Here is a 23,282-nt window from a genome sequence, read left to right as displayed (position 1 = left end):
GTTGTTTGCCAGTGGTGGGTGCCCCTGGGTGGTGACTAGAGTCTCTGTGCTTTTCTCTTGCTGGAATGAAGCAGGGCTTTGTTTTGCATTAAATGCAGGTTGTGTTCTCTCAGTTATCTTCCCCACTGTGCAGAGAGCCACAGCCTGGTGTGTGCATCATTTGTGTCCTTAAAACAGAGCTTGAGTGGAACTGAAATACAGTCTCACCCTGCGCAAGGGGGAATTTCACCCTGAAAGACCAATCTTCTTTCCACTAAAATCATTGACCAAAACTCCAGTAATGTAAGTGAGATCACAGTTCTGAGCCCACTGTTGGGTGACCCTGGGTATTTTATGGTTTCAGGATCAAGCCATGTGAAACTAGAGGATCTGCAGTATTGGCGGACTTTGGGTTTGAGGCCTAGGGTTCATCTGAAAGGTAAGTGAACTTTTAGGAAATACCTCAGCTGAGTTTTGAGTTTCTAAAAAAAACCTGAAACCAGGTAGGTTTTCCATGATTTTAGGTTCCAAAATACTTGCACAGCTCAAGCAGAGATCGTTGTAACCCCGAGCTGGGGGGTTAATCACTGTGGAAAAGTCTGCAGAGGGTGCTGACCTTTCTGTAGGGAAAAACCCGGTAGAATTCTATAGCAGGGATCCCATTCTGTGTTCAAGTCTGTCCATTGTTGGAAAAACTATGTAGAAAGGACCTACTTTTGTATTCATTTTTGTATGCTTTTGGAGGAATTCCAGCAGATTCCATCCTGTTACATTCTATTGAACTTTTCCGTAGCGTATACATTAGACTAGATCCATAACCTTGCTCAGCTATCTGAGAGGTGTGTATAGGAGTGAGGAACATTGTTTTCCCTGCACCTGACAGCAGTAAAATAAAGGGGAATGGTCTAAAAACAAAGAAGGAAAAAATCAGAAAGGAAGAAGAAAAATACTGGCATGAGGGAAACTCGGCAATGGCACCTTGATCACCACAGTAGATGAGGGAAAGTGTAGAGGAAAGAAAAGAGGAAAATTCTTTCTCGCATTTCAGTGGGAACCTGGATTCAGTATGCCCGGCTCAGCAGGTCTCATTTTTCTTGCAAAGCCTTTTCCTAAATCACACTGCCAGGTACATGGGGCAGCTGTTCGAACTTTGCTGTGGTTTCCGCAGCTAGAAAAACAGGTTTTTTTCCTTGTACATGCTCAGAACAAGTGTTTCATTTAAAATGTGTCTCGAAGTCTCGGGTATGGTAGAGTAAATCCAAGGGAAAATCTCTTCGGGTGGGAGAGAGAACCTGAGTAATAAGTCACTGCAGAGAAAGGAACCGTTTAATAACTAACTCGGGGAGACTTTTCCTTTATAAAATTTGCTGTAAGAACTTTGAACTGGAAATTGCTGATTCTTCCTGGTAGCAGCCCCAGTCCTGCCACCTGACCCACTCAGACCCTGTCATCTCTGCAGAACCCCACTGACTTCAGTGCATCTCGGGGTTCACCACATGGATCAGATTGCAGGGCCGAGGCCTCAGTCTTGTAATATCCAGACTTTGGGGCTAGCTGGGCAGCTGGCGTGTTCTGACCTGGCAGTGCATGAGTTCCTAGATACATTTAAGAGGAGAGTTTTTTGTACTTTTTTCTTTTCAGTTGGGATTGTCCCATTAAAAATTGCAATGGAATCACCAATCCTGTGGGCCAAATTCACCCCAGTATGGAGGGCAAAAGCCTTAGCTACCTCCTCCAACAGAGCTGAAGGGGGACATAACTGATGTATTTGCCCTGTGCAGGCCCTCTTCCCAGGGCTGGATTACATCCTTCTCCCCCCAGCTCCTTCACCACTAAGTTCACTTGCAGCGGGGGCACCAAGCACATTCAGAGGGGAGGGCTGAATTCCATCTTTAATTCGGGCCTCTGAGCATGGGTATAAATTCAGGAGTCTGTGCTCCCCACCATGCACAGGGGACACCCACTGGTGTCCATGGGAGGTCTGCACAAAGATCAAAGGGGGATACGGCCTTTGTTTAGTCCATAGCGGTTAGTGATGGTTGGTTTCAGTGCTCACTGATGCATGCTTCGCTCAGTGAGATCCTCCAATGTTTCTTGACTTTAGCAAAGCTTTTGACACGGTCTCCCACAGTATTCTTGTCAGCAAGTTAAGGAAGTATGGGCTGGATGAATGCACTATAAGGTGGGTAGAAAGCTGGCTAGATTGTCGGGCTCAACGGGTAGTGATCAATGGCTCCATGTCTAGTTGGCAGCCGGTATCAAGTGGAGTGCCCCAAGGGTCGGTCCTGGGGCCGGTTTTATTCAATATCTTCATAAATGATCTGGAGGATGGTGTGGATTGCACTCTCAGCAAATTTGCGGATGATACTAAACTGGGAGGAGTGGTAGATACGCTGGAGGGGAGGGATAGGATACAGAAGGACCTAGACCAATTGGAAGATTGGGCCAAAAGGAATCTGATGAGGTTCAATAAGGATAAGTGCAGGGTCCTGCACTTAGGACGGAAGAACCCAATGCACAGCTACAGACTAGGGACCGAATGGCTAGGCAGCAGTTCTGCGGAAAAGGACCTAGGGGTGACAGTGGACGAGAAGCTGGATATGAGTCAGCAGTGTGCCCTTGTTGCCAAGAAAGCCAATGGCATTTTGGGATGTATAAGTAGGGGCATAGCGAGCAGATCGAGGGACGTGATCGTTCCCCTCTATTCGACATTGGTGAGGCCTCATCTGGAGTACTGTGTCCAGTTTTGGGCCCCACACTTCAAGAAGGATGTGGATAAATTGGAGAGAGTCCAGCGAAGGGCAACAAAAATGATTAGGGGACTGGAACACATGAGTTATGAGGAGAGGCTGAGGGAGCTGGGATTGTTTAGCCTGCAGAAGAGAAGAATGAGGGGGGATTTGATAGCTGCTTTCAACTACCTGAAAGGGGGTTCCAAAGAGGATGGCTCTAGACTGTTCTCAATGGTAGCAGATGACAGAACGAGGAGTAATGGTCTCAAGTTGCAGTGGGGGAGGTTTAGATTGAATATTAGGAAAAACTTTTTCACTAAGAGGGTGGTGAAACACTGGAATGCGTTACCTAGGGAGGTGGTAGAATCTCCTTCCTTAGAGGTTTTTAAGGTCAGGCTTGACAAAGCCCTGGCTGAGATGATTTAACTGGGAATTGGTCCTGCTTTGAGCAGGGGGTTGGACTAGATGACCTTCTGGGGTCCCTTCCAACCCTGATATTCTATGATTCTATGATTCCACTCCCGTTAGGCACCGCTGTTCCTGCCCTGTGTTTCTCTGCCTTCACCTCCCTCCTTTTTCTGTGTCCCTCCATCTACCTTCTCTCTTTGAGGGTCCCTCCGCTCTGTTCTCCACAATCCCTCCCCTACCACAGCTCCCAATTCCCACCCCAGTGAGCTCTGATCCCACCCCTCCCTCCTTCCCTCCACCAAAATGGCAGTGGCTGAGTCATTAGTGGCTGAAGAGTCGTCATTGCGCTTTAGAGCTGACACTCCAGTCAGAGTAGCACGAGACAGGGGGAGATCATCCTTCTGAGCCATTGACTCAGGCTGTCTGCAGACTCAGGCAGACATCCCTGCATCTGTCCCACTCAGGCCACATTTGGACAGTTAATGCTGTAGCCACGAAGGCTAGAAACTTCCTTTTTGTATTAAATGAAAGCTTAGATTCTGATACTAAATACGTCAGGCATGTGAGGAAAAGTCCTCCTGCAGCTGCCACCATATTTGATGCTCTGGTTTAGAGATTATGGGGGAAGTTGTCAAAGGCACAAATGGGAGTTAAGGACCATTGTATTAATTAGATGGAACAAATGGGCCAAAGATGTTAACCTAACCCGGCCCCTGCTCAACATTAAATAGAGGGAGTTGATACACCGAGAGCTCAGCCTGCTTAGTCCCATGGCAAACTCGCTATAAAACTCAGACCAACAATTCGGAAGTTAGTGGTTGAAACACACAAGGAAAAGAGCCAAAAAGAGGTAAAGAGCATTGAAAGTGAAAGTGATTGTTTATGCAAAGCAAACAATGAAACTCTATCCAGGTCCTTTCTGGAGGCAGTGGATATTGGTTAAAGATTCTTCAGTCAAACAGTCCTGTTTGGTGGGGGAGAAAGGGTTATTTCTGTTGTTCAGTCTGAACTGAGATTGACACTTTCCTGCCTTAGACAAACCAGACAGATACAGATGGGAGAGAAGAGGTAGGATAGCAAAGATGGGGGAAATACGGCTTTTGTTGATGTTCTCAGGATACGGCAAGCTGAGTCATGGACGGATGCGTTGGGCTGACAGACTGGCCACCACAGCTGTTGCTCTGGATCATGGTTCGCCTTCTGGGTCAGGGACATCATCTGGTGGTGCTGGTGAAGCCCCTCTCAATACACAGGTCCTTCTCAGGTTGGGCAGAGCTGGATGGGCTGTCTCGTCTCACCACGTGGGTGTCATGGATTTCAGGATAAGGTGAAAAGCTGAAAGAGAGAGAGATTGATTGGACAGGTGGAAAGTCTGCAAGAAGCCTGGGAAACAAGTAGGGAGAACTGGAAGTCCTGGCACAGTCAAGGAATTATGATGTGATTGGAATAACAGAAACTTGATGGGATAACTCACATGACTGGAGTACTGTCATGGATGGTTATAAGCTATTCAGGAAGGACAGGCAGGGCAGAAAAGGTGGGGGAGCTGCACTGTATGTAAGAGAGGAGTATGATTGCTCAGAGCTCAAGTATGAAACTGTAGAAAAACCTGAGAGTCTCTGGATTAAGTTTAGAAGTGTGAGCAACAAGGGTGATGTCGTGGTAAGAGTCTGCTATAGACCACCGGACCAGGGGGATGAGATGGACGAGGCTTTCTTCTGGCAACTAACGGAAGTTACTAGATCACAGGCCCTGGTTCTCATGGGAGACTTCAATCACCCTGATATCTGCTGGGAGAGCAATACAGCAGTGCACAGGCAATCCAGGAAGTTTTTGGAAAAGGTAGGGGACAATTTCCTGGTGCAAGTGCTGGAGGAACCAACTAGGGGCAGAGCTCTTCTTGACCTGCTGCTCACAAACCGGGAAGAATTAGTAGGGGAAGCTAAAGTGGATGGGAACCTGGGAGGCAGTGACCATGAGATGGTCGAGTTCAGGATCCTGACACAAGGAAGAAAGGAGAGCAGCAGAATACCGACCCTGGACTTCAGAAAAGCAAACTTTGACTCCCTCAGGGAATTGATGGGCAGGATCCTCTGGGAGAATAAGATGAGGGGAAAAGGAGTCCAGGAGAGCTGGCTGTATTTTAAAGAATCCTTATTGAGATTACAGGGACAAACCATCCCGATGTGTAGAAAGAATAGTAAATATGGCAGGTGACCAGCTTGGCTTACCAGTGAAATCCTTGCTGATCTTAAACACAAAAAAGAAGCTTACAAGAAGTGGAAGATTGGACAAATGTTCAGGGAAGAGTATAAAAATATTGCTCGGGGATGCAGGAGTGAAATCAAGAAGGCCAAATCACACCTGGAGTTGCAGCTAGCAAGAGATGTTAAGAGTAACAAGAAGGGTTTCTTCAGGTATGTTGGCAACAAGAAGAAAGCCAAGGAAAGTGTGGGCCCCTTACTAAATGAGGGAGGCAACCTAATGACAGAGGATGTGGAAAAAGCTAATCTACTCAATGCTTTTTTTGCCTCTGTCTTCACAAACAAGGTCAGCTCCCAGACTGCTGCACTGGGCAGCACAGCATGGGGAGGAGGTAAACAGCCCTCTGTGAAGAAAGAAGTGGTTTGGAACTATTTAGAAAAGCTGGACGAGCACAAGTCCATGGGGCTGGATGCGCTGCATCCAAGAGTGCTAAAGGAGTTGGCGGATGTGATTGCAGAGCCATTGGCTATTATCTTTGAAAACTCATGGCGATCGGGGGAGCTCCCGGACAACTGGAAAAAGGCTAATGTAGTGCCCATCTTTAAAAAAGGGAAGAAGGAGGATCCTGGGAACTACAGGCCAGTCAGCCTCACCTCAGTCCCTGGAAAAATCATGGAGCAGGTCCTCAAGGAATCAATTCTGAAGCACGCAGAGGAGAGGAAAGTGATCAGGAACAGTCAGCATGGATTTACCAAGGGAAGGTCATGCCTGACTAATCTAATTGCCTTCTATGATGAGATAACTGCCTCTGTGGATGAGGGGAAAGCAGTGGACGTGTTGTTCCGTGACTTTAGCAAAGCTTTTGACACAATTTCCCTCAGTATTCTTGCCAGCAAGTTAAAGAAGTATGGGCTGGATGAATGGACAATAAGGTGGATAGAAAGCTGGCTAGATTGCCGGGCTCAACGGGTAGTGATCAATGGCTCCATGTCTAGTTGGCAGCTGGTATCAAGTGGAGTGCTCCAAGGGTAGGTCCTCGGGCCAGTTTTGTTCAATATCTTCATTAATGATCTGGAGGATGGTGTGGATTGCACCCTCAGCAAGTTTGCAGATGACACTGAACTTGGAGGAGAGTTAAATACACTGGAGGGTAGGGATAGGGTACAGAGGGCCCTAGACAAATTAGAGGATTGGGCCAAAAGAAATCTGATGAGGTTCAACAAGGACAAGTGCAGAGTCCTGCACTTAGGATGGAAGAATCCCATGCACCGCTACAGACTAGGGACCAAATGGCTAGGCAGCAGTTCTGCAGAAAAGGACCTAGGGGTTACAGTGGACGAGAAGCTGGATATGAGTCAACAGTGTGCCCTTGTTGCCAAGAAGGCCATGGCATTTTGGGCTGTATAAGTAGGGGCATTGCCAGCAGATCGAGGGACGTGATCATCCCCCTCTATTTGACATTGGTGAGGCCTCATCAGGAGTACTGTGTCCAGTTTTGGGCCCCACACTACAAGAAGGATGTGGAAAAACTGGAAAACATCCAGCAGAGGGCAACAAAAATGATTAGGGGTCTGGAACACATGACTTATGAGGAGAGGCTGAGGGAACTGGGGATGTTTAGTCTGCGGAAGAGAAGAATGAGGGGGGACTTGATAGCTGCTTTCAACTACCTGAAAGGGGGTTCCAAAGAGGATGGATCTAGACTGTTCTCAGTGGTAGCAGATGACAGAACGAGGAGTAATGGTCTCAAGTTGCAGTGGGGGAGAATTAGGTTGGATATTAGGAAAATCTTTTTCACTAGGAGGGTGGTGAAACACTGGAATGCGTTACCTAGGGTGGTGGTGGAATCTCCTTCCTTAGGAGTTTTTAAGGTCAGGCTTGATGAAGCCCTGGCTGGGATGATTTAATTGGGGATCGGTCCTGCTTTGAGCAGGGGGTTGGACTAGATGACCTCCTGAGGTCCCTTCCAACCCTGACATTCTGTGATTCTATGAAAGTCCGGTGCAGAAATGAGCACACGAGGGAGGGGAAAAGCAGAGCAGGATCTCACATTGATCAGGTTGGAGTCCTTACTGATGCAGTGATGACGGTCAAGCATGTCCACAGCACGGTGTGGTATCATGGCAACAGTCCTTCCACTGCAGTCGCAATGAGGGTAAAAGTTCTTGTGTTCTCCACCAAAGTCTCTCTTTAAAGGCCCCAAACAGGCAAGGGGCAGAATAATCCATCCTCTCACTATTTTGTCCACCAATTAGGCCTAATTTCAGACACACTCATTTTGGTTCGTTGATTTCTAGTCTTCTGCACCTCCTGTTTACCAGCCATAATCTTAACACAGTCCTGGAGTGGTATGACTAGACCCTTTCTGTTTAACTTCATTCTGTCTTTGTGTCTCCTTCGCACATCTTTTCTGAAACAGTTTTATATAATGGCTCCCTGGGACAGTTCGTGAACCTCTCCAACTTTTTACCAGTTGAGTTTATAATTAGGTACATTTGCAGGCCCAATCACAGCCCTGCCCAAGTTCAGTAGGAGTTGGATGCTTCCCTGTCCTCATGTCTTGGAAAATCTCCGTTTAGAGTGACCAAGCGTCTAGGCTTAAACTAAGAACAAGACAACTGAGACAGGCACACAGCATTACACCAGTGGCTTGGGATAAATTTGCTGTTTACAAATAACCTCTCTCCCTAATGGACACATTGACAAGATAACAGCCCTATCATATATATATATATATATATAATTTTTGTAACTATCCACACCTTTGATTATTCAAAATGAAAGAGTCTAGGGTATTTGATTTACTTTTCACCATTCTTTGTATATCTGTATAACAACAACCCCAACAAAAACTCATAACTTTCAGGAGTGAAACTGTAGTCCAGTTTCACTACCTGAGCCCAATTGTCTAGGCAATCCTGAGTTAAATGCAGTCCAGCACATGGAGTCCTTACGAGATCAGGGCCTCTATTTATCATGCAGTAGCACAATGCCCTTTTGTGGGGGATTCCTGGGTTGGCTGGGTTGGGTTTTATGTGACGAGTCTCTTTAAATTTCAGTTTTTCTCCATGGAGTTGTAAAGGAAAAGATTTCTTTCTTCCTTCGCTCAGAGCTCAGCCTGAGTTTGCTCAAAAGGCTGAGGTTTCAAGTCTGTGACTATCCCTGTAACCCAGGGAGCTTGGGGGTTTTGTAACAGAATTTCACACAGCAAAGATGCTATGATTTAAAACCTGAGAGGAGCTTGTGGTTAAGGCACAAGGCTGGGAGGCAGGAGAGCTGCATTCTGTCCCTGGCTCTGCCACAAACTGTCCGTGTGGCTTTGGTCAAATGACTTGATTTCTCTGGGTTGTCGTTTCCCTACCTGTAAAATGGGGATAATGAACTGCACAGGTGTTTCACAGAGATGCTGTGAGACGGCAGTCATCCACGTTTGCAAAATGCTTTGAGAACCTTAGCTCGAAGGGACAATAGAAGTGAAGCATTTTATTGTTATTCCTCGGAAAGGAGACTCCAGAATGAGAAACACATTGAGCCACTGGAAGCAGCAGAAACATATGCTTTGATTTTTAAAGCAACTGCTGCCATGAAAGTTTCACATGTGCCGCTGCCCAGCTTCACAACCAGTTGTTCTTCCAGGCAATTACAGGGCATTGTTTCAGGGCTGCATGTACACAGCCCTCAGATCACCCACATTAAAGAGGGGCTGGCCCCAGGAGAAATGATACTGCCTGCGCTCAGCCAGGCTTTCCATGTGTTGCGGCTTCAAGCAACCATACTGGAAACCAACACACAGGAAATGACAAGGTAGTGAGTCACTGAGACGATTGTCTGCCAGTCAGGGAGCCTGTACCGACAAGGGTCTGTGTCCGGCTCTGAGCAGAGGCCGACATTGCCCTGAGCTGGTGAGTGCCCATTGGCAGATCAGGGAGGAGGAAAAATCGGGACGTATTTTTCACTCTCCAGAGCGCAGTCAGTGCTTGTGAAAGAGCCAACCTGCCTGCCTGGCTGCCTGAGGTCCTCTGTCCACGGAACAGGCACGACCCTGCCCACCTGCTCTGACCCCTCCCGAGCGTCCGCCTCTGGGGCCAAGAGAGGCGCGCAGGTATGCATCGGCCCACTCAGCCCTGGCTGAAGCTGCTAGCAGGGGGCCAAGGGTGAGGTGGTCAAAACAGACTGTTGCCGCGGTATCCCTGGCCCGGCTGGAGGCAGGACTGACTGGAAACCCCCTTAAGGAGATTGTTCTGGTGAGATTTTCAGCCCAGCTTTTAGACCCAAGAGGCTAGGTTCACAGGTTTTTCTCTAAGCTTGTGTTGCTGCCAGCCCCTGCAAGCCCGAGGGAGCAGCCCTAGGGGTTGGATTCTGGTCACACTTACCACAGAGTAAACCAGGAATAAATCCTCTGACGGTGAAAATGTCACACTGATCTGGGGGCAGAATCACCCCCTTTGTGTGTGATGGTGCAGGCCCATGACTGGCCCCTTTAAAGCTGCTGACCCACTTCTCACTTTTTAAGATGAGCTAGAAACAGAGGCCACTGCAGCTCAGAGCAAACAGAGTTGGGAACTGCTGGGGCCTGATCTGCCCCATTAAAATCCATGGGGAAAGTCCCACAGGGGCTAGGATACCATAGAGCTGAGGGCCAGCTCGTTGCCTAGAAAGATAGACTGATGACTGCACTGGAAATGAGAGACGAGGCAGGGGAGGTAAGATAGTTTATTGACCAACTTATGCTGGTGGAAGGTACAAGCTTTCACAGAGCTCTTCTTCAGGTCTGCGGACGGTCTTAAAAACAACATGGGTCCCTGGAGGTCTAATGTTCTCAGTGGATTAGCACGGAGTTATTTAGCACTAGAGTCGGTTGGAAAAAGATTTTTTATGCAAAGAAAAAAAAAGTTTGCTGTTTTTACTCCCCGAAATTTTCTCTTTGTTTTGTTTTGAAGGAAAAAACAAAAATGTTCTGGTTTTCAAAAACTGAAAAAATTTACCATTGGAAAAATGAAAAAAAAATTTCTGCCGTTGTTATACTGTACAAAATTTCAAATGTCAAGATAATTTTCCATACACATTTTCATTTCCAAAAACGGCCATTTTTCATCAAGTTCAAGGAAAAATTCTGACAGAAATTTTTCACCCCACTCTGTTTAGTGCATGTTCTTCCATGGCAGTGAATATAAACAGCACCCTCTTCTCTCATTTCAGTGTTCCCGCTGCATGGACAAACAGTGAAGGCTTGTCTACACATGAAATTACCTCAGAATAAGGCAGGGTGACCGTGGAAAGCAAAATAGCTATTTCTGCTTAACTCCATATGTGGAAGCTCTTATTCCAGAATAAGAATGCCTTATTCCAAATTAATGTCATCTAAGCATGGATTAAGATAAAGTACTCTTGTTCCAGAATAAGAGCATCCACACGAAGTGACAGGCGAACCTCGCGAGGGATGGCGGAATGGTTTCTGGCCTGCAAGGTGTGACCTTTGTTGTAGAATTGCCTGGCCCTTTTGGAGAGACACAGTTGACATGGTGGCTGTAGGGCAGCCCCTGCGGTGGGTGAAATCCTCACCCTCAGGACTAATCAGCTGCTCTGCTAACTGCTCTCCAGGGATGTTAATTCCAGCCACGGCGTGGCTCTGACTCATTTGTGCTTGTTTTCCACACTCTGGAAGAAAAGGAAATTAGGAATGGGTGTTACTTCCCTGCAGATGATCCCATTATCGATCTGTTGCCAGCTCGGCCTTGCAGGGCTAAGGAGATTTCCTGAGCCGGGAGGATCAGAGCTTTCTGCACAGGGAGCTACGCCCTCACATCTTCGCAGTGCACAAGGAGGGGCGATTCAGGAGCACAAGCTGGGATTGTTCCTCAAGTGAGGTCAGTTTAAACAGCTGCATTTTTCAGAAACGTTTTCAACTGCGCTGTGTGTGTTTGGATGTGGGCTGTGCATCATCACCCCTGGGGCCTGTGGGCGCGTCAAGCGTGAGCAAGGGAGGAAAGGACGCCTACTGAGTGCCTTCAGAAGTGCATCCTGCAGGCAAACAGGCAGAGCCCAGGTCCTCTGGCTATGAAAATCCACAGGGGCTGGGCAGAAGTCTTTCATAAATCTTACACTTCCAGAGCCTGATCCTTGCATCCAGTGGGAGCTCCATGCGCAGAGGGATTGCAGGACTCGGATCCTACGTGTGCACTGGGTACACCAGGGCTCCGTATCTGGCTGCTTGTTGCCTATTGGGAGGTCCTTTAATAATTAGCCTGTTTACCAGAGAGGGTGGTGAATGAGTGCAGACTGAGGTGACCTCCTTTTGCTGCCAGAGATAGAGTGGAGGCCCCAGAGGCTGGGTTATGGAAGAGCCCGTACAGGGAGGGTTTTAGCTCTGCGGCCTTGGCCAAATATCAACTGGGATATTTACATTCTACCTGCCTGCATAGGAACACAGGAACAACGGGCTGGCTCAGACCCATGGCCCATCTCTCGCCTATCTCTGACAGTGGCCAGCACCAGCTGCTTCAGAGGGAGGAGCAAGAGCCCGGCAACAGACAGATGTATAATCTGCTACGTACGGAAGTCTCATTCTAGCTCCTAATCATTAGCGATTGGTGTCAGCCCTGAAGCAGGAAGTTTCATCTCCCATCCAAAACACTTGTTATCTCACAGTAACTATTGTAACTCTTGCTTGCTTCCACATAACTGTCCAATCCTTCTTTGAATCTTACTAAATTCCCTCCTCAGAGTCCAGTAGAATCGGAATTCACTTCCACTGCTAACTGCTGTGCAGGGGCTGCCAAATTCCACTCTAGAGGTGGCTGCACTTCAGTGATGATGAAGATTAATACATATCTATGCCTGTATCAGATGTTAGAGGGCCAGATGTCCCTGGTCCCTGCATAGGCGTGCAAGGAAAAAGGAGGCACAATTTCAGCCCCTGTCCCATCCTGACAGATATTTTGCAAACAGCAGAACAGACTATGTTATTTAAATGCATGGCTTGTTGGAATTATTCAGGAGCCCCTTGAAGCTCCTTACTGAATGCTCAGGCAGATGTGCTGTGTTCACTATGGGTATGAGTCCTCAGTTAATTTTCTCAAAAAAACCCTAACAATCTAAAATGCATGTAGAGTCTGAAAACTGACTAAGAAATGACTGTGGCATCCTGGGGCGACGTTTTCAGAAGTGCTTGACTCCCATTCAGGTCCCTAAACAAAGGCTAAATTTTCAGAAGTGCCCAGCACCCAGCGGCTTCCATTGTGATGCTTATTGATAGATTTTCATTAGTTCAGCACCTGATGTGCTGAGCCCTTTTGAAAATCGGACCCAGTAAGAACGTGCCATTTTCACAAAGTGTTTCTTCTAATTACACCTGCATTTCAGACACGGACTGAGAAACTCAGGGTTTGGTTTTGAAAAATCAAAACCAGAGGGGAGTTTGTGTTGAGATTCTGTTTATTCAGAAAGTTCGGGGGATGGATGGTTTGGGTTGTGGCCCATCACTATCATGGACAGAATGGGGTGGGGGTGAGTTGCTTTGCAACCCCCAGCAAAGAGTGATTTGCATCTAGGTTCCATTTTATCTGAACCACTAGAGTTCAGAAGCATTTGAGTAAAAGGTTCTCGTTTCCGTCCATCTCTAGTTATTCTCTTTGGAGTTCAGCAATAATCCTGAAAGCTGTGTGAGTTTGTGTGATTTAAATGATAAGTCCATCTAGACAAAGAGGCAAGAGGAGTCTGAGATAATGCAAATAACTGAAATCTGTCTCTCTAACATACCCAGAGACCATGTGAGTGGGAATTTATAGTAAATGAGCCTTTAGAATTCCCAGGGTTATTTTTACTGTTAAAAAATGACTAAGCCTTTTGGGTAGGCTGGATTTGAATGCCACCTAATGCTCTTTAATGTTATCTCTCTGATTTCTAACTGCTGCTTCCTAAGCTCTAGACTTCCTTCAGTAGTGCAAACATGAGGATGTGTAAATTAGGAATTAAAATGAACAAGCCAGCCAACATTCCTACCCTGTTAATAAAGCTCCTTAAGAGCTGAAATAGACCTTTCGTGTAGGAATCGAAATAGCGTCAATGACTTGAGAACTGGGTTCACCACAGACAAATCAAATCCATATTTTCTTTGTTTTTTTTTAACCGATGGCTGGAAATCTTGCCTAAAGTGACTTGCTTTCTTTTGAGCAGATCATGTAAAACATTGCCCCTGTGATCCTACAGAACAGCGACACAACAGCAGAGCTTTGCAAGGGGAAGAGAAAACCCTAAGTTCAATGGAGAGATCAAAGCCAAAACTTCTCCTTCATGACTTCCTTGTTAGAATTTTTTTTCTTTCTTCTACTTCTTTTCCATAATCAGAGACTTGAATCCCTTTTCGTTTCTATTCAGGCTCAAGATCAAACAGGCCAGACATCTGCTGCGGTATTTTTTCAATAATTTTTTTTGTGGGGGGGAGTGAAGGGGTTTGGGAGGGAAATGAAAATAATGACAGTGGCCAAAAAAATCACATAACTTTTCCTTCATTTACTGGAATGTTTGGTCCTGTCTGTTTCGTCTGAGAAAACAATCACAGCTGATGTACATTGGAAAGATGTTGCTCAGAAGTGTGGGCCTGAAATCCTCAAGTATTTTTTTCACTAAAAGTATTCTCCATTTCGCTGCATGGAATGTTGTGTCCCTGAAATGCAAACAGATTGATTACACTGGTGCAGGTGGTATTCCTAAATGTTACGTGGTTTAATGCAAAACTTGATCTTGAGAACAAAATGCTGAAATTTGAAATTTTGAAGATTTCAGTCTTCTCTTTAAAACAGAACCATGGTTTTATCAAATCCACCCATTCCCCCCCAAACAAAAAAGTCCCTATTTTAGAACAAAATTCTCTGAATGCCCAAAAGATGTGCTCTAGCTCAAACCGAAGTTACGGGCTTGATACAGAAATTACTGGGGAGGTTCTCTGGCCCGTGTGACGCAGCAGGTCCTGAGATGATCATAAAGTCCCTCTTGACCTTTGCAGCTATGAAATTTTTCAGAGTTTTGGTTTTGTTTTGTTTTTCTTTTTTGTAAAATTGGTCCGCATGTGCAAAAAAGAAATTGAAGGTGCAAACTTTGAGTGCTGGGGGTTTGCTCAGTGAATTGCAAATATTTTCAGCAATCCTAATGTTTCGATTAGGTAATTCTAAAATTAGATTTACTGGCTCAGTGCTTTCTGAACATAAGGACCTTTGAGGCTATCTCGAGTTGGGCACCTGAGAATCGAGGTGGCCCAAATCCTCAGGTGCTTTTGAAAATTTTGGCTGATGCTTTTGTAGAGCTGGGCAAGAACCAGATCACTGGATCCAAAGTGCTTTGAACTACTGTGAAGTTCAGATCCAGATGGAAAGCTTGTAAGTTGGACCCCTCTTTGATTCTTTGCGCTACTGAAGGTGGAGATGGGCCTTGCTCATAGAGGCCCATACAAGATAAAGCCCTAAACGTACGTGATATGGTAGTGCCATAATGTTCAAGCTTTTGTGGGAAAACCAGCTCCATTTAATGGTGGATCAAGTACTTTCTACACAATCCCCATTTTTCATCCTACGAGACACCACTCGCATGTGCAAGGAATCTTTGGATGATATGCAAATGTAATGGGCAAAAGATTAATGCGCAAACTCGTCTGCATTGCTAAACATCATAGAGAAGTATGATGGCTTCACAAACCTAGCTCTCTTGGAAAGGGTTTCCTTTCAGTGACATGATCAATACAAAGGATTTAGGGAGATCTAGTCTATATTTTTGTGCGAGTTAGACTGATACATTTCATGTCGATTGCCCTGCTGTGATTCCGCAGAGCACTCAAATGCATGCTTTACTTTAAGCACGTGGTTAAGTGCTTTGCTGAATTGGAGCCATAGGGAGCTGGCTGAGGTTTTTTCTGCCTGCCCTATCAGTGTATATGTTGCACTTTATTGTCTTGCATTTAGTTTTGTGCATAAAAAATCATTCAGCAAGAAACCCAATCCTGAGTTTATATACATGTGTGTAGTGAGAGACAGTGAAGAATCTGACAATCTTTGTGCCTAACCACTGTCCTGAGCCTGGAAAGTCACCATATAATCACATTGTAGTCTCCCAAAGAGAGGGGAATTACTGGGAACACACATTCTATTGAGCTGGCTCTGCGACTCTATGTCATCGGCCACTGGCCTTAATCAAGTTATCGTATCAACCGACGCCTCCCGGGCCCGACACTCTTTTCAATGAGAAAAATTTGCAGACAAATTTCTAGCAGCAGGAAGTTGGAGCTCTCCTGCCTGGCTGGATGAAAAGTACCTGTAACCTCTGCACGGCCTCCCCGCTCTCTCACACTGAGAGATCGCTTCAAGTTAGCACCATGCTGCTTCAGAAGCTGCCATTTTACAGTCCCCTTCAGAAAATCAAATAATGCTGAGTGCACCAAAGACATTTCAGACTGACTGACCAGGGAAAATAACGGTATAAACGGTCCCACATGCGGTCGATATGTTAAAGGGGCGTGAACTGTGCCTTGTGTTCACATTCAGGAAGGTTTGTCTATTCTTCTGAAATCTCTTTTTTCAATGTTCTGTTTTAGTTCCATGCTTATTCTCACCGTGTGAAAATTGCATCTCAACGTTCAAATGAGCCTCAGCTACTGGTCCCACTTTAGGATGTATTTGATTGAATGCAACAAATAAATCCGTTAAGTGACACAGTGGAGGTTTGAAACCGGCTTTAAGGCACTGAGCTGTGTTCTCAGTAAACACCCCACACCTGCTGGGCAAGCACTTACCAAAGCGGGTTTCTATTTGGTTATCAGGCACATTTGACCATCTCCCCACCCCCAAAAAATAACGTAAAATTGTAAGTGCAGGGTAAACAAAGAACTTGTTCTTATGGAAGAAGTTTGGAGGGGAGAAAGGGCTGAAAGGATCACGATGCTGCCCAAGCTTGACGCCATAAATCTGATTAATTTACCTTGTGACAATCTTAACAGAAAGGTGAAGGGTCAGTGCCCTGGCTGAGGGCTGACCTTTCACCTGCAGGGAAAGGCTGCACAATAGGGTCTTGAGCTGCTCAGAGGAGTGACCCTTCCTTTCACAGCTACCTGCTGCTTCCTACAATACAATTGGACACAGCTTTCACTATGATGGAAAACACCTTCAGCCCAAAGGCCCTTTCTTCTTTGCTTCTGAGCCGGCTGGACGTGCAGCCTGGGCCGAAGAGGCTGAGGGGTTGGAACTGGGCAAAGGGAGAGGGCGTATTCCCGCCTTGCCTTGCACCGCCAATGGGACTGCTGTGCCCATGGCTAATCCGCCATCCGCCCAAGCTGCAAGTCCTACCTCAGGGTTTCCTCGGTGGAGGGGACGTCAGGATCTGACCCTGCATTATCAGTTGGAGACTTGGCCTGCGTGAGTCCTGGATGGGGGGGGGGGGAGATATCCTGACTGCTGTGACAGACTCGTGAGAGACCCTGCTGATTTTAAGGGAGCCCCAGCACAGGCCAGTCCAGCAGCCGTGTACTGCAGCCCCCGGGTGACGGTCATGCCTGGGTGGAGACCACAGAACTACGTGGTTTCGTTGCATGGCATGGGCTGGGCAGCCATGTTGAGGCCAGCACAGGGCTGGAACTGGGCAGGAATGGGGTTGATGGCTCTGCGATTAGAGACCCCAGAGAGTAGGGATGCAGGGGTTGTGGCCTGTCTCCAGCTGACATAGCTGCCATGGACAGGATTAACTCTGCCATGGGGGCGGGCGAGGAAGTGCTGTCTCAGCACCGCCCTGCAATCCCCCCGAGGCCTTTTGCTTGGGCTCTGGGCAGGGGTGAAAGTAACATTAAGCACTTACCGGTGCGGGGGCCCGGAGCCGGGCCCCTGGAAGGTGCGGGGCCTCTGGCAGAAGGGGCGGGGCTGAGGGTCAGACTCCCCGAGCCAGGCCATCCGCACCGCCTGGCCCGCGCTGCCCGGGGCTCCAGCCGCTGCTGCGGTAGTGGAGGTGGCCAGGAGCCCCGGGCCCTTTTAAATCTCCATCCCTGGGGCAGCTGCCCCTTTCTCCCCACCCTCGTCGACTTTGTTGGTTCCTGTTTGGAATGGGCTGGAAGTTTATTGTAGCCCCAGAACCAAGCAAATAAACTCCCCCTTGAGCCGGTGTCCCTACACTGCGGAGTTTTGTTACTCTTTTTACCTGTAACCGATAGGTGTTGGAGACCCCTCACTCATGCTGCGGGTACTTCACAGAGGAAAACACCAGTGCCCTCATCCTGCTGGGCTCTGGGGAATGAGCCGCTACCTCATCCGGATTCAATCAAAGCTGACGCACTTGGTTTGAGAAACTTTGCAGCTTCCTCGTAGCATAACCAAATCCCTTACAGCTTGTGCGTGTCATCGAATCGTTAACCGCCGCACATTGTGATGGGAACATCTGGCGCAATGACATCCTGAAATGGGAAACAGGCACAAGCCATGCTCAACAAAAAGCTAGCTCTCCGTGGAATTAATCTCTCCATTGGGTTTGGGTTTGTTTAACTCCTGCTTTCCCCACAGCAGCGGCACCCATTCCTGGCTGGACCAGCCTCTCGCTCGATTGCTGTCAGACTGGAGAGTCATTTAACTGGGATAGAGATGATATCAGTACACAACAGACCAGGCTGAATACTAGGGTCCTGATGCAGTGCCCATTGCAGCCAACAGAAAAATCCCATTCACTTCAATGGGCCTGGGATCAGGCCCTAAAAGGTTATTTCTAGAGCTGTCGGGGGCTGGGTTTTTGTTTTCTTCTGTTTCTGGCAATCAAGTCCCTCTAGGTTCAAGTGAAAATCTTGGATTTATTCTGCGAGTTTTGCACATGAGGGTTGAGATGAGGTTTGAGCCACGTGACAGCTCCTCAGTACAGAGCATCAGCCAAGCAGCTCTTACCCAGCTGCATGGCATGTCAATACAAGAATATGATTTTTCAGACCTATTACAGATATTTGCCTGCACTTGCTGCTCATAGCAGGTGCTGGGCTGATGGCCTGGAGAGTGAATATGGGGTGAGGTTCTCAGCCTGTGCTATGCAGTAGCTAAGTCAGTGATACTCAGACTGAGCGGCTCCTTCATGTGTCTCCTGCTGCTCTTTGCAGCACATGCTATTAAAACACTGTCTGAATTAATTATTAACCAATCAGGAGGCTTTTACTATGTCATTAACCAATTGTAGTTGATAAAATAAGAATACTTTGTCAGTTATTTTGCTGTGAGAATTTTGTATATATATAAACTAAATATTTCCCTGTCATACTGTTTAAATACGACTATGTAGGACTATAGTAAATGAAACAATGAATTCACACTCTTTTGGGTAATGTGGATCACTAATTTGGCTCCTAACCACTGAGGTCTGAGTATCACTGGACTAGATGATCCAATGGTCCCTTCTGGAACGTAAGAAGTGTCCTCCTTTTGGTCCGGATCCCATGGTCCCTTCTCTGGTACAGCTCCCGTGTGGTTTCAATGGGAGCTTTGCCTGAGCATGGATTTATAGGCTTAGGAGTGTATTCGACAAAACAGTCACCCTTGTGTTATCCACCCCCTCCACCCTGTCAGGGTGCCTTAGCATTGCCTCCCACAGAGAGAAACAGGCCCTTGGGCTGCCCTGTAGAACGTGACAGAAAATTATGACCCTGCTTGAGAATTCTATAGAATCATTTAAAAACCAATAGATAGGAGCTCATGTTTTATTAAATGTATAGAGTTTTACCTGTTACATTTCTGTAGAACCGGATTGGTTTCATCCCTAGTAGATTGTTTAGGACACTTCCATAAAGGCTGGAATACCCCTGCGGGTGAGAAGGGATTTCAGTCTCCCTGGCTCATCCAATCATTGGTTTCTTTGCTAGGGGACCCCCTCATAAGGATGCCAAATATGTCCAAATGGCTTTCCCTCTGCTCTCAGGGCTCCTTCATTTCCTGCCTTGAGTTTTGGATTGAACACAACCCATGCAGGGCAAATCTGGCCCTCAATTTAGATATGATAAAACAAAGGTAAACCTACAGCCAATTGAAAGGCTTCTGTGCCTTTTTTAACCCCATTGTTCAAATGGAAGCAGCAGTTTCTAAATAAATACACATGGCCCCTCAGCGTTTGCAAACCAGACACCATGTGGTCATGCTAGTGAAGGAGAGTCTGAGAGCAAAACCAACTTGCTGATTCTCAGCGTCAGGTCCCAGAGGAAACAAAGTGCAGCAATGTTGAAAAGGAAACGAGTTGGTCAAATCCAGTCCGTTTTAATGAAATAGAATGAGATGCCCCATGCAGAGCCATCTCTGCACCAAAACGCAAAACCCCTCTCGGCACTAGGATTTCCAGACAGCACGACGCACACAGTCAGGGCCAGATTGTCACTATTGCTCTGCATGTTGGGTACACATTGGGTGCTGAGATCTTCTGAAAACTTGGCTCTCGGTGGCTAGAAAGGGAGGAAGCGGTGGAGGGGCAGCTGTGCAGAGGCTGTGAGCACAGCAGAAAGGGATCCTGCCCCAGCCTCACTCGTATATAGGGGTGGGAGTGGGACCGGGCAGGCCGTTGAAAGAGCCCTGGGTCCTAACAGCCTGTGTGAGAGGTGTACAGCCCTGCTATTCTACCCAAGAGTCGGAGTTCCAGCCCTTGGTCTGCCTGCTGGTTCAGGGAGGAGCTCGGGCTCTTTCCAAAACCATGTTAGTGCCCCCACAAAGAGCCTCGTTGCTCAGGCTTTCTGCTGGAGGGGTGAACTTTCCCCATAAAGGGTTATCGGAACATGTCTGTCTGTCTGTCTGCCTTAGGGTGTTAGCTTGCTCTCTGAGTGCCTTCCACCTAAAATTGATGTACTAACTACGGTCACTACGGGAGTCTCTGGAATTTCCCCCTTTACAAAGTCAAAACTCTGCTTCGGGAGTTGCTTTTCCCAGATGCGTGGCTGGTTGATTTTTTCGGTGCAGGTGTTCTGGGGGGCCAGGCAGGTGGGGTGTCAGCGATGCGAGCGCCATTCCTGCTTGTGGTGCAAAGGCTATTTCAAAGCGGGAGGGCGTAGGGAGGCAATGTGTTTCTCAAGGTACTGGTCGATAAAGCCAAATTCACCCCTTGCAGACAGAGACTCCCCCGAAGGCAGCGGGCCCATGACCCTCAGTCCCCTACTTACAAGGGGCTCAATCCTGCTCCAATTGAAGCCAATGGCAAATCTCCAACTGACTTCAAAGGGAGGGCCAGCGTGCACAGATCTCATTCTGGTGGTTGTATATTATGTCACACCAATTTGGTTTTATTTTCCCCCCCACTCTATGTAAGGCCTGCTGAATTCCCAAGCTTTCAGACATGCAGTGACTTTCCCCAGCCACCCCTGCAGTGCAATCAAAACCGGAGACAAGTTGTGTGTGCGAATGGCACAAGTAGAAATGGCCACAGACTGGGTAATAGAGCCAGGCTGGGCTGTGCCTGTGACGGGGAGACTTTTCTTCCATAAAGAGCATTTCAGACACTGGAATAAGCTTTTAATCATATCCAGATGGGAGCTCGATCCATCATGAATGTGCTAAGCTGGGAGAAAAGTGACACTGGGAGTTTTATTTGTCCTAGATGGGCCAAATTGAAATATTTTGTTTTAAAAGACCAGCACCTGATTATTCTTATAGGAAGTGACACATCATTGATCCTGCCACCACATCTCTTCTGTCTCTGACATGCCGACTGGCCAGCTCAGTTGTTACAGCCGTGACTTGAGAAGATGCCATCGCATCCTAGAGTACTGGTCTGCATGGGCCAAATTCTGCTCTTGCTCACGCTTGTGCAAATCTGGAGGAAATGAGCAGAGGTTGGATCCTCTGTCTTAGGGCTAACGAATGTTCAGGCTGATTAGCGTATTTCCTCTGTGCCTCAGAACAGCCAGAATGAAAAGCTCCCTTTTCAAGATGAACAATCTGAAGATGCTTATTCAGCCCTTCCATGTGCACCTAATATTTCCAACTACACAGAGGGTGGAATGCTTTCCCCTTGCCAGGAGGTGTGTCGCTACTTCTCACACCATATATCCTTACCCCAGGGCCTCTACCCTTCTAATTCTTCCCACATTGGGTCAGGAACTGAAGGCTTACTGCGTTTTTTTCCATAAGAAAAGCAATTGCCCAAAGGACTGCATCCGGAATAATTCCAGCAACGTCCCCTGAGTGGCGTTTGAAACAAATGCCGATCGTGCTTTATTTTACCGGGTTTTGTCACTTACTAAATCTCTCTTTCTCCGTCTCACTGTGGCGCTATCTCCCATTCCCATCCCCAAGCGCGCACACAGCATCCCTTGTTCGATTCGTACCGCACCGGGCTTCCTGAGCCTCAGTCAGTGCGTGAATGAAAAGAGCTAGAGGAATTATTATCATTCATGAGCAATCGTCTCTGCCCCACTGGCATCTGCAATGCTATGCCACGGCCAGAGCAAAACATTTCCCCCGTGCGTGCGGGTTCCTCTGCTGCTCTTATTGACCAAGCCCCTAGAATTCCAGCCCCAGTCCTACCTGTAAAGGGACAAAATGTGTGAGCCCACGCTGCAGAGCAATGTCCCAAATGCCACGGCCCCCGATGGGGCCTGGAGGAATGTGTCTTTTTATAAAGGTCTGAAGAAATTCCTCACAGCTCAGTGACGGAAAAAGCAGTAAGTAGTCAACAGGCATAAGGCATCTCCGCTGGGTGATGGGGAACCAGTTTGGAGAGTCCGCTGTCAAAGGGAACACGTGTCTGAACTGCGGAGCTGACAGGGGAGGTTCATCAGCCCTACAAGGGGGCCAGGCTAGTGCCACGTGTGCTCATTTAACGTGATTTTAGCCTAGCCATTCTGTTCCTGTCTAGCTGTATCACAGTAGTGTCTAGAGCCCCAAATGAAAACGGGGCCCTCGTGTCTAAGTAAGAGACCATTCCTGCCCCATAGAGTTTGCAGTCTGGATGTACAAGACAGCCACCAGCTGGGAGGGGAAACAGAGGCATAGACAGGGAAAGTTCTTTGCCTAAGGTCACCCAGCATAGCCAGGAACAGAATCCAGGACTCCTGACTCCCATTCTAGTTCCCTTCCAGTGAACCATGCTGCTTTTCCACATGGCTGGCTTTATAGATGCACCTGGAGATGGCACTGATTTGTCATTTTAAATCGTAGTTTTTTTACTTCTGCAGTCCTTTCCATCGCAGGAACTTCCTAAACATCCATGAATTACACAGCCCAGAACCCACGGGCAGCACCAGCCTTTTTCGAACTTGTGGTTTGTGGGTGGTGGTGTTTGTGGTTAAACCTGTGAAGTCTTTTGGCTCAGATGGGCAACACGTGGTGGAGGCTGAAATGGCTCAAAAGGACTTAGCCATTTATGTCTGCGCATGCCCAGCCTCGTCCTTGTTCAACTGAAATCAATGGGGGTTTTGACACTGACTTCCCTGGCAGTAAGCTTGGGCCCAAAGGCCATCAATGGATATTTTTTAAAGAAATGAGTAAATAATTTGTACTAGGGGTTGGGTTTTCAGAGGCACAGTGTTGGCCTAAGTCTGCTCCTGTTGCAGTCAGTGATAACTGTCCCCCGACTTCAACGGAGGAAGCAGAGTTAAGACATTCAGCTCCTTGATACGCTCACCCCAATCTTTATCCCCTGGATAAATCTGGCTGGGTGATGTTTGCTCATTCCAACCAGTCATTCACAATTTAAAATAACACAGTAGTTAGTTACATACTTCATGAATTCTCTTTTGTTTCTAATGTGGATGTAAATAATACAGACATTTGGCAAATGGCTAGGGCCTCAGTTCTACAAACACTTATGTGGGTGAGTAAGTCCATGTGTACCGTTTCTCTGGTGTGTGGTATTTGGACAATGGGAGACCAACTTTGAATTTGATGCATTAGCTTGAAAAGTAAAAATGGGCCGTGTACCAACCCTAATTTGGACCGTGTACCTATTGGTCCTGTTTTGGACCGTGTACCAACCCTA

At 47.2% G+C, this 23,282-nt stretch overlaps 1 long non-coding RNA gene across 1 annotated transcript in view; it reads left to right on the top strand.

Annotated features, from left to right (window-relative positions):
• LOC311526843 overlaps nucleotides 1-23,282 on the top strand; it is a 105,097-nt gene that overhangs the window by 39,266 nt on the left and 42,549 nt on the right. Inside the window, exon 2 of the long non-coding RNA XR_014713175.1 lies at nucleotides 344-418. This is a non-coding gene — a long non-coding RNA (uncharacterized lncRNA). The remainder of the gene's footprint in view (nucleotides 1-343; nucleotides 419-23,282) is intronic.

Source organism: Lepidochelys olivacea, assembly GCF_965140295.1.
Source record: "Lepidochelys olivacea isolate rLepOli2 genome assembly, chromosome: 9".
In the NCBI taxonomy this organism is placed as follows: domain Eukaryota; kingdom Metazoa; phylum Chordata; order Testudines; family Cheloniidae; genus Lepidochelys; species Lepidochelys olivacea.
Note: the sequence above shows the minus strand (reverse complement) of the source record. Positions and strands in the feature narration are given on the sequence as shown.